This window comes from Abramis brama, assembly GCF_963993115.1.
Source record: "Abramis brama genome assembly, chromosome: 7".
Classification (NCBI taxonomy): domain Eukaryota; kingdom Metazoa; phylum Chordata; class Actinopteri; order Cypriniformes; family Leuciscidae; genus Abramis; species Abramis brama.
In genome coordinates, this window is record NC_139969.1 from 33,621,691 (window position 1) to 33,634,678 (window position 12,988).

Consider the following 12,988-nt stretch of genomic DNA (forward strand, 5'->3'; position numbering starts at 1 on the left):
TGGCCAAAAAGTCCTTGATCTTGGGCTTTCTATACATACTCATAGACTCCTTCTGGTGCTTCATAAGCCATATAGATTTCCATATCTGACTTTTTGAACTTATTTGTGGTCAGAGTGTCCTAAAAAAAATTCAAACTATATAAAGTTATAGACTCCTTTTGATGATAAGTCAGCTATACAGAGGTCCCCTTTTGACCTCCAGAACATATTACTGGCCAAAAAGTCCTTGAGCTTATGCTTTCTATACATACTCATAGACTCCATCTGATGCTTCATAAGCCATATAGATGTCCATATCTGACCTTTTGAACTTATTTGTGGTCAAAGTGTCCTAAAAAAATTTAAAACCAAATAAATTTATAGACTCCTTTTGATGATAAATCAGCTATAAAAAGGTCCCCTTTTGACCTCCTGAACATGTTTCTGGCCAAAGAGTCCTCGATCTTGGGCTTTCTATACATACTCATAGACTCCTTCTGATGCTTCATAAGCCATATAGATGTCCATATCTGACATTTTGAACTTATTTGTGGTCAAAGTGTCCTAAAATTTTTCAAACTATATAAAGTTATAGACTCCTTTTAAAGATAAATCAGCTATACAGAGGGCCCCTTTTGACCTACTGAACATGTTTCTGGCCAAAGAGTCCTCGATCTTGCGTTTTCTATACATACTCATAGACTCCTTCTGATGCTTCATAAGCCATATAGATGTCCATATCTGACCTTTTGAACTTATTTGTGGTCAAAGTGTCCTCAACATTTTTCAAACTATAGAAAGTTATAGACTCCTTTTGATGATAAATCAGCTATACAGAGGTCCCCTTTTGACCTCCAGAACATATTTCTGGCCAAAGAGTCCTCGATCTTGGGCTTTCTATACATACTCATAGACTCCTTCTGGTGCTTCATAAGCCATATAGATTTCCATATCTGACATTTTGAACTTATTTGTGGTTAAAGTGTCCTTAAAAATTTTCAAACCAAATAAAGTTATAGACTCCTTTTGATGATAAATCAGCTATAAAAAGGTCCCCTTTTGACCTCCTGAACATGTTTCTGGCCAAAGAGTCCTCAATCTTGGGCTTTCTACACATACTCATAGACTCCTTCTGGTGCTTCATAAGCCATATAGATTTCCATATCTGACATTTTGAACTTATTTGTGGTCAAAGTGTCCTAAAAAAAATTCAAACTATATAAAGTTATAGACTCCTTTTAAAGATAAATCAGCTATACAGAGGGCCCCTTTTGACCTACTGAACATGTTTCTGGCCAAAGAGTCCTCGATCTTGCGTTTTCTATACATACTCATAGACTCCTTCTGATGCTTCATAAGCCATATAGATGTCCATATCTGACCTTTTGAACTTATTTGTGGTCAAAGTGTCCTAACATTTTTTCAAACTATAGAAAGTTATAGACTCCTTTTGATGATAAATCAGCTATACAGAGGTCCCCTTTTGACCTCCAGAACATATTTCTGGCCAAAGAGTCCTCGATCTTGGGCTTTCTATACATACTCATAGACTCCTTCTGGTGCTTCATAAGCCATATAGATTTCCATATCTGACATTTTGAACTTATTTGTGGTTAAAGTGTCCTTAAAAATTTTCAAACCAAATAAAGTTATAGACTCCTTTTGATGATAAATCAGCTATACAGAGGTCACCTTTTGACCTCCAGAACATATTACTGGCCAAAAAGTCCTCGATCTTATGCTTTCTATACATACTCATAGACTCCTTCTGATGCTTCATAAGCCATATAGATGTCCATATCTGACCTTTTGAACTTATTTGTGGTCAAAGTGTCCTAACATTTCTTCAAACTATAAAAAGTTATAGACTCCTTTTGATGATAAATCAGCTATACAGAGGTCCCCTTTTGACCTCCAGAACATATTTCTGGCCAAAGAGTCCTCTATCTTATGCTTTCTATACATACTCATAGACTCCTTCTGATGCTTCATAAGCCATATAGATGTCCATATCTGACCTTTTGAACTTATTTGTGGTCAAAGTGTCCTAACATTTTTTCAAACTATATAAAGTTATAAACTCCTTTTGATGATAAATCCGCTATAAAAAGGTCCCCTTTTGACCTCCAGAACATATTACTGGCCAAAAAGTCCTTGATCTTGGGCTTTCTATACATACTCATAGACTCCTTCTGGTGCTTCATAAGCCATATAGATTTCCATATCTGACTTTTTGAACTTACTTGTGGTCAGAGTGTCCTAAAAAAAATTCAAACTATATAAAGTTATAGACTCCTTTTGATGATAAGTCAGCTATACAGAGGTCCCCTTTTGACCTCCAGAACATATTACTGGCCAAAAAGTCCTTGAGCTTATGCTTTCTATACATACTCATAGACTCCTTCTGATGCTTCATAAGCCATATAGATGTTCATATCTGACCTTTTGAATTTATTTGTGGTCAAAGTGTCCTAACATTTTTTCATACTATATAAAGTTATAAACTCCTTTTGATGATAAATCAGCTATACAGAGGTCCCCTTTTGACCTCCAGAACATATTTCTGGCCAAAGAGTCCTCAATCTTGGGCTTTCTATACATACTCATAGACTCCTTCTGATGCTTCATAAGCCATATAGATTTCCATATCTGACCTTTTGAACTTATTTGTGGTCAAAGTGTCCTCAACATTTTTCAAACTATAGAAAGTTATAGACTCCTTTTGATGATAAATCAGCTATACAGAGGTCCCCTTTTGACCTCCTGAACATATTTCTGGCCAAAGAGTCCTCGATCTTGGGCTTTCTATACATACTCATAGACTCCTTCTGATGCTTCATAAGCCATATAGATTTCCATATCTGACCTTTTGAACTTATTTGTGGTCAAAGTGTCCTCAACATTTTTCAAACTATAGAAAGTTATAGACTCCTTTTGATGATAAATCAGCTATACAGAGGTCCCCTTTTGACCTCCTGAACATATTTCTGGCCAAAGAGTCCTCGATCTTATGCTTTCTATACATATAGACTCCTTCTGATGCTTCATAAGCCATATAGATGTTCATATCTGACCTTTTGAACTTATTTGTGGTCAAAGTGTCCTAAAAAAAAATCAATCTATATAAAGTTATAGACTCCTTTTTATGATAAATCAGCTATAAAGAGGTCCCCTTTTGACCTCCTGAACATGTTTCTGGCCAAAGAGTCCTCGATCTTGGGCTTTCTATACATACTCATAGACTCCGTCTGATGCTTCATAAGCCATATAGATGTCCATATCTGACATTTTGAACTTATTTGTGGTCAAAGTGTCCTAAAATTTTTCAAACTATAGAAAGTTATAGACTCCTTTTGATGATAAATCAGCTATACAGAGGTCCCCTTTTGACCTCCAAAACATATTTCTGGCCAAAGAGTCCTCGATCTTGGGCTTTCTATACATACTCATAGACTCCTTCTGGTGCTTCATAAGCCATATAGATTTCCATATCTGACATTTTGAACTTATTTGTGGTTAAAGTGTCCTTAAAAATTTTCAAACCAAATAAAGTTATAGACTCCTTTTGATGATAAATCAGCTATAAAAAGGTCCCCTTTTGACCTCCTGAACATGTTTCTGGCCAAAGAGTCCTCAATCTTGGGCTTTCTATACATACTCATAGACTCCTTCTGGTGCTTCATAAGCCATATAGATTTCCATATCTGACATTTTGAACTTATTTGTGGTCAAAGTGTCCTAAAAAAAATTCAAACTATATAAAGTTATAGACTCCTTTTAAAGATAAATCAGCTATACAGAGGGCCCCTTTTGACCTACTGAACATGTTTCTGGCCAAAGAGTCCTCGATCTTGCGTTTTCTATACATACTCATAGACTCCTTCTGATGCTTCATAAGCCATATAGATGTCCATATCTGACCTTTTGAACTTATTTGTGGTCAAAGTGTCCTAACATTTTTTCAAACTATAGAAAGTTATAGACTCCTTTTGATGATAAATCAGCTATACAGAGGTCCCCTTTTGACCTCCAGAACATATTTCTGGCCAAAGAGTCCTCGATCTTGGGCTTTCTATACATACTCATAGACTCCTTCTGGTGCTTCATAAGCCATATAGATTTCCATATCTGACATTTTGAACTTATTTGTGGTTAAAGTGTCCTTAAAAATTTTCAAACCAAATAAAGTTATAGACTCCTTTTGATGATAAATCAGCTATACAGAGGTCACCTTTTGACCTCCAGAACATATTACTGGCCAAAAAGTCCTCGATCTTATGCTTTCTATACATACTCATAGACTCCTTCTGATGCTTCATAAGCCATATAGATGTCCATATCTGACCTTTTGAACTTATTTGTGGTCAAAGTGTCCTAACATTTCTTCAAACTATAAAAAGTTATAGACTCCTTTTGATGATAAATCAGCTATACAGAGGTCCCCTTTTGACCTCCAGAACATATTTCTGGCCAAAGAGTCCTCTATCTTATGCTTTCTATACATACTCATAGACTCCTTCTGATGCTTCATAAGCCATATAGATGTCCATATCTGACCTTTTGAACTTATTTGTGGTCAAAGTGTCCTAACATTTTTTCAAACTATATAAAGTTATAAACTCCTTTTGATGATAAATCAGCTATAAAAAGGTCCCCTTTTGACCTCCAGAACATATTACTGGCCAAAAAGTCCTTGATCTTTGGCTTTCTATACATACTCATAGACTCCTTCTGGTGCTTCATAAGCCATATAGATTTCCATATCTGACTTTTTGAACTTATTTGTGGTCAGAGTGTCCTAAAAAAAATTCAAACTATATAAAGTTATAGACTCCTTTTGATGATAAGTCAGCTATACAGAGGTCCCCTTTTGACCTCCAGAACATATTACTGGCCAAAAAGTCCTTGAGCTTATGCTTTCTATACATACTCATAGACTCCTTCTGATGCTTCATAAGCCATATAGATGTTCATATCTGACCTTTTGAACTTATTTGTGGTCAAAGTGTCCTAACATTTTTTCAAACTATATAAAGTTATAAACTCCTTTTGATGATAAATCAGCTATACAGAGGTCCCCTTTTGACCTCCAGAACATATTTCTGGCCAAAGAGTCCTCGATCTTGGGCTTTCTATACATACTCATAGACTCCTTCTGATGCTTCATAAGCCATATAGATTTCCATATCTGACCTTTTGAACTTATTTGTGGTCAAAGTGTCCTCAACATTTTTCAAACTATAGAAAGTTATAGACTCCTTTTGATGATAAATCAGCTATACAGAGGTCCCCTTTTGACCTCCTGAACATATTTCTGGCCAAAGAGTCCTCGATCTTGGGCTTTCTATACATACTCATAGACTCCTTCTGATGCTTCATAAGCCATATAGATTTCCATATCTGACCTTTTGAACTTATTTGTGGTCAAAGTGTCCTCAACATTTTTCAAACTATAGAAAGTTATAGACTCCTTTTGATGATAAATCAGCTATACAGAGGTCCCCTTTTGACCTCCTGAACATATTTCTGGCCAAAGAGTCCTCGATCTTATGCTTTCTATACATATAGACTCCTTCTGATGCTTCATAAGCCATATAGATGTTCATATCTGACCTTTTGAACTTATTTGTGGTCAAAGTGTCCTAAAAAAAAATCAATCTATATAAAGTTATAGACTCCTTTTTATGATAAATCAGCTATAAAGAGGTCCCCTTTTGACCTCCTGAACATGTTTCTGGCCAAAGAGTCCTCGATCTTGGGCTTTCTATACATACTCATAGACTCCGTCTGATGCTTCATAAGCCATATAGATGTCCATATCTGACATTTTGAACTTATTTGTGGTCAAAGTGTCCTAAAATTTTTCAAACTATATAAAGTTATAGACTCCTTTCAAAGATAAATCAGCTATACAGAGGTCCCCTTTTGACCTCCAGAACATATTTCTGGCCAAAGAGTCCACGATCTTGGGCTTTCTATACATACTCATAGACTCCTTCTGGTGCTTCATAAGCCATATAGATTTCCATATCTGACATTTTGAACTTATTTGTGGTCAAAGTGTCCTAAAAATTTTTCAAACCAAATAAAGTTATAGACTCCTTTTGATGATAAATCAGCTATAGAAAGGTCCCCTTTTGACCTCCTGAACATGTTTCTGGCCAAAGAGTCCTCAATCTTGGGCTTTCTATACATACTCATAGACTCCTTCTGGTGCTTCATAAGCCATATAGATTTCCATATCTGACATTTTGAACTTATTTGTGGTCAAAGTGTCCTGACATTTTTTCAAACTATAGAAAGTTATAGACTCCTTTTGATGATAAATCAGCTATACAGAGGGCCCCTTTTGACCTCCTGAACATATTTCTGGCCAAAGAGTCCTCGATCTTATGCTTTCTATACATACTCATAGACTCCTTCTGATGCTTCATAAGCCATATAGATGTTCATATCTGACCTTTTGAACTTATTTGTGGTCAAAGTGTCCTAAAAAAAATCAATCTATATAAAGTTATAGACTCCTTTTTATGATAAATCAGCTATACAGAGGTCCCCTTTTGACCTCCTGAACATATTTCTGGCCAAAGAGTCCTCGATCTTGGGCTTTCTATACATACTCATAGACTCCTTCTGATGCTTCATAAGCCATATAGATGTCCATATCTGACCTTTTGAACTCATTTGTGGTCAAAGTGTCCTAAAAATTTTTCAAACCAAATAAAATTATAGACTCCTTTTGATGATAAATCAGCTATAAAGAGGTCCCCTTTTGACCTCCTGAACATGTTTCTGGCCAAAGAGTCCTCAATCTTGGGCTTTCTATACATACTCATAGATTCCTTCTGATGCTTCATAAGCCATATAGATGTCCATATCTGACCTTTTGAACTTATTTGTGGTCAAAGTGTCCTCAAAATTTTTCAAACTATAGAAAGTTATAGACTCCTTTTGATGATAAATCAGCTATACAGAGGGCCCCTTTTGACCTCATGAACATAATTCTGGCCAAAGAGTCCTCGATCTTGGGCTTTCTATACATAATCATAGACTCCTTCTGATGCTTCATAAGCCATATAGATTTCCATATATGACATTTTGAACTTATTTGTGGTCAAAGTGTCCTAAAATTTTTCAAACTATATAAAGTTATAGACTCCTTTTAAAGATAAATCAGCTATACAGACGGCCCCTTTTGACCTACTGAACATATTTCTGGCCAAAGAGTCCTCGATCTTGCGTTTTCTATACATACTCATAGACTCCTTCTGATGCTTCATAAGCCATATAGATGTCCATATCTGACCTTTTGAACTTATTTGTGGTCAAAGTGTCCTAACATTTTTTCAAACTATAGAAAGTTATAGACTCCTTTTTATGATAAATCAGCTATACAGAGGGCCCCTTTTGACCTCTTGAACATATTTCTGGCCAAAGAGTCCTTGATCTTGGGCTTTCTATACATACTCAAAGACTCCTTCTGATGCTTCATAAGCCATATAGATGTCCATATCTGACCTTTTGAACTTATTTGTGGTCAAAGTGTCCTAACATTTTTTTAAACTATATAAAGTTATAGACTCCTTTTTATGATAAATCAGCTATACAGAGGGCCCCTTTTGACCTCCTGAACATATTTCTGGCCAAAGAGTCCTTGATCTTGGGCTTTCTATACATACTCATAGACTCCTTCTGATGCTTCATAAGCCATATACATGTCCATATCTGACCTTTTGAACTTATTTGTGGTCAAAGTGTCCTAAAAGATTAATACAATACATTCAGATTGCTATCTTCGGATGTTATATCATCCTGTCCATTTTTGACGTACTGAATTTTTTTCTGGCCAAGGAGTACTCGAAACTTGACCTTTCCATATATACTCGTTGACTCTTTCTGATGTTACGTCAGCCATACAGAAGTCCATTTTTGACACAAGGAATTTATTTCTGGCCAAAGAGTCCTCGATCTTGGGCTTTCTATACATACTCATAGACTCCATCTGATGCTTCATAAGCCATAGAGATGTCCATATCTGACCTTTTGAACTTATTTGTGGTCAAAGTGTCCTAAAATTTTTTCAAACCAACTAAAGTTATAGACTCCTTTTGATGATAAATCAGCTATAAAGAGGTCCCCTTTTGACCTCCTGAACATGTTTCTGGCCAAAGAGTCCTTGATCTTGGGCTTTCTATATGTATAGAAAGTATGTACTCATAGACTCCTGATGCTTCATAAGCCGTATAGATGTCCATATCTGAGCTTTTGAACTTATTTCTGGTCAAAGTGTCCTGAACAGTTTTCAAACTATATAAAGTGACATCAGACTCCTTCTGATGTCAAATCAGCCTTATTTGACCCAAGGAATATATTTATGGCCAAAGAGTCCTCAATCTTAAACTTTCTATACATATTCATAGACTCCTTCTAATGCTAAATAAGCCATATCTGACGTTTTGAACTTATTTCTGGTCAAAGGGTCCTCAACAGTTTTTAAACGATATAAAGTTATCGAATCCTTCTGATGATAAATCAGCTATTCAGAGGTCCCCTTTTGACCTACTGAACATATTTCTGGCCAAAGAGTCCTAAAAGATTAACCCTATATATTCAGATTGATATCTTCGGATGTTATATCATCCTGACAAAAGTCCATATTTGACACGCTGAATTTTTTTCTGGCCAAGGAGTACTTGAAACTTGACCTTTCCATAAATACTTGTTGACTGTTTCTGATGTTACCTCAGCCATACAGAATTCCATATCTGACACAAGGAACATATTTCTGGCTAAAGAGTCCTCGATCTTGGGCTTTCTATACATACTCATAACTCCTTCTGATGCTTCATAAGCCATATAGATGTCCATATCTGACCTTTTGAACTTATTTCCGGTCAAAGTGTCCTGAACATTTTTCAAACTATATAAAGTTATCGACTTCTTCTGATGTCAAGTCAGTGTTATTTGACCCAAGGAATATATTTATGGCCAAAGAGTCCTCGATCTTGGTCCTTCTATACATACTCATTAGACTCCTTCTAATGCTTCATAAGCCATGTAGATATCCATATTTGACCTTTTGAACTTAATTCTGGTCAAATGGACCTCAAAAGTTTTTAAACGATATAAAGTTATAGACTCTTTCTGATGATAAATCAGCTATTCAGAGGTCCCCTTTTGACCTACTGAACATATTTCTGGCCAAAGAGTCCTAAAAGCATAACGCTATACATTCATATTGATATATTCGGATGTTATATCATACTGACAAAAGTCTATATTTGACACAGTGAATTTTTTTCTGGCCAAGGAGTACTTGAAACTTGACCTTTACATAAATACTCGTTGACTCTTTCTGATGTTACGTCAGCCATACAGAAGTCCATATTTGACCCAAGAAACATATTTCTGGCAAAGAGTTCTTGAACATTATCTTGCTATACCACAGATTGACTTCTTGTGATATTATATCAGCCAGACTGTAGCCCATATGTGACCGATTTAACAGATTTTTGGCCAAAGAATCCTCAAATGTTTTTTACTCTTAGAAACTCATAAAATCAGCCATACAGAAGTCCATATTTGACCTTCTGAACATATTTCTGGACAGTGACCTTGAACTTTAATCTTACTATACATATTTCTCGTACTATACAGACTTCTCTCAATGTTATATAAGCCAGACTGTAGTCCATATTTGACCAATTGAACATATTTTTGGCCAAAGAATCCTCAAAATGTTTTTTACTATTATAAACTTATCGACTCCTTCTGATGTCAAATCAGCCTTACAGAAGTCCACATTTGACCCAAGGAATATATAGGAATACCTTTTTAACTTATTTCTGGTAACTATACTGATACATATAATAACTCACTGTACATATAGACTGACTTCTCGTAATGTTAAATCAGGCAGACAGTAGTCCATATTTTACTGATTCTCGAAAGTATTTTGTCTATCATAAACGTATAGACTCCTTCTGATGTTAAATCAGCCATAGAGAAGTCCATATCTGACCTACCGAAAATATTACTGGCCAAAGAGTCCTTAAAGATTAGCACTATACATTCAGATTGATATCTTCAATCTGAATGTATAGTGCTAATAGTTCAACATCATGTTATATCATCCTGACATAAGTCCATATATGACAAACTGAATTTTTTTCTGGTCAAAGAGTCTAAACTTGACCTTTCTATATATATATACTCTTTGACTCTTTCTAATGTCACGTCAGCCATACAGAAGTCCATTATTGACCCAAGGAACATATTTCTGGCCAAAGAGTTCTCAATCTTGAACTTTCTACACATACTCATAGACTCTTTCTGATTCTTCATAAGCTATATGAAGTCCATATCTGTCCATATCTGGCGAATTGAAAATATTTTTGGCAAAAAGTTAACTTACTAAATGCTCATAGACTTCTTCTGATGATACATCACTTTAACAGGTGTCCATAACATCGACCCTCTGAATATATTTTTGGCCAAAGAATCATTGAACATTAACTCTCTATACATATTGACTCAAGAGTCCAAATTTGACCACTTTTGGTCTGATTTATCATCAGAAGGAGTCTATAATTTTACATAGTTTAAAAACTTTTGAGGAACCTTTGACCAGAAATAATAATAGGTCATATATGGACATATATATGGCTTATGAAGAATCAGAAGGAGACATTGAGTAATGTATAGAAAGTTCAAGATTGAGGACTCTTTGGCCAGAAATATGTTCCTTAGGTCAATTATGGACTTCTGTATGGCTGATGTAACATCAGATGGAGTCAATGAGTATGTATAGAAAGGTCAAGTTTCGAGTACACTTAGGCATGAAATATGTTCATCAGTTCAAAAAGGGGCCTCTGTCTGGCTGATTTAACATCAGGAGGAGTCTATAAGTTTATATAGTTTAAAACCTTTTGAGGACCCATTGACAAGAAATAAGTTCAATAGGTCAGATTTGGACTTTTATATGGCTTATGAAGCATCAGAAGGAATCTATAAATATGTATAAAAAGTTCAAGATTGAGGACTCTTTGGCCATTAATATGCTCAGTAGGTCAAGTCTGGCTCTCTGGCTGATGAAACATCAGGAGTCAATAAGCATGAATAGAAAGTTCAACATCAATTACTCTTCGGTCAGATATATGTTCAATATTTCAAATCTGAAATACTGTATGGCTGAAGAAACATCAGAAAGAGTCTGAGTGTGTTTAGAAAGTTCACGATCGAGGACTCTTTTACCAGAAAAATGTTCAGTAGGTCATTTATGGACTGCTGTCTGGCTGATTAAACATCAGAAGAAGTTAATGATTTTATATATAAAGTTCAAGTTTATAGACTCTTAGGTCAATTATGGACAATTGTCTGGCTGATGAATCATCATAAGGAGTCAATAAGCATGTATAGAAAGTTCAAGATCGAGGACTCTTTTAACAGAAATATTTTCAGCGGGTCAATTATGGACTACTGTCTGGCTGATGAAACTCTAGAAAAAGTCAATGAGCATGTATAGAAAGTTCAAGTTCATAGACTCGTTGGCCAGAAATGTTCAACAGTCAGTATGGACAATTGTCTAGCCGATGTATTATCTGAAAGAGTCTATAAGTATGAATAGAAAGTTCAAGATCAAGGACTGTTCAGTCAGAAATATGTTCAATATGTCAAATCTGAACTACTGTATGGCTGAAGAAACAGCCTAAGGAGTCAATGAGCATGTATAGAATGTTCAAGATTGAGGACTCTTTTACTATAAATATGTTCAAGTATGTCAAATATGGACTTTTGTCTGGCTGATGAAACATCAGAAGGAGTCAATGAGCATGTATAGAAAGTTCAAGTAAAAAAAAAATAATTGTCATTATGGACAATTGTCTGGCCGATGTACTATCTCAAAGAGTCTATAAGTATGAATAGAAAGTTCAAGATCAAAGACTCTTCAGTCAGAAATATGTTCAACATGTTAAATCTGAACTACTTTATGGCTGAAGAAACAAAATAAGGCATCACTGAGACATGCCTAAGGAGTCAATGAGCATGTATCGAAAGTTCAAGATCGAGGACTCTTTTATATGTTCAGGAGGTCAATTATTGACTATTGTCTGCTTGATGAAACATCGGAATGAGTCAATGAGCATGTATAGAAAGTTCAAGTTCAGAGACTCGTTGGCCAGAAATGTGTTCAATAGTCAAAATCTACAATTGTCTGGCCGATGTACTATCTGAAAGAGTCTATAAGTATGAATAGAAAGTTCAAGATCGAGGACTCCGGTCAGAAATGTTCATGTCAAATCAGAACTACTGCATGGCTGATGAAACACCAGAAAGAGTCTATATGAGTATGTTTAAAAAGTTCAAGAGCGAAGACTCTTTTGACAAAAATATGTTCAGTACGTCAAATATGGACTGCTGTCTGCCTGATAAAACATCAGAAGTCAACAATTATGAATAGAAAGTTCAAGTTCAAAGACTCTTTGGGTAGAAATATGTTCAGTAGGTAAATTATGGACTACTCTCTGGCTGATGAAACACTAAAAGGAGTCAATGAGCATGCATAGAAAGTTCAAGTACATAGACTCGTTGGCCAAAAAAAAATTTCAATAGTCACTATGGACAAAAGATCAAGGACTCTTCGGTCAGAAATATGTTCAATATATCAAACCTGAAGTACTGTATGGCTGAAGAAACAACATAAGGAGTCACTGAGAATCTATAGAAAGTTCAAGACAGAGGACTTTTTTACTAGAAATATGTTCAGAGGGTCAATTATGGACTATTGTCTACTTGTGAAATATCAGAAGGAGTCAATGAGCATGTATAGAAAGTTCAAGATCGAGGACTCCTTTGCCAGAAAAAGTAGGTCAAATATGGACTGCAGTCTGGCTGATGAAACATAGGAAGTCAATGATTATGAATAGAAAGTTCAGGTTCATAGACTCTTCGGGCAGCAATATGTTCAGTAGGTCAGTTATGGACAATTGTCTGGCTGATGAATCATCAT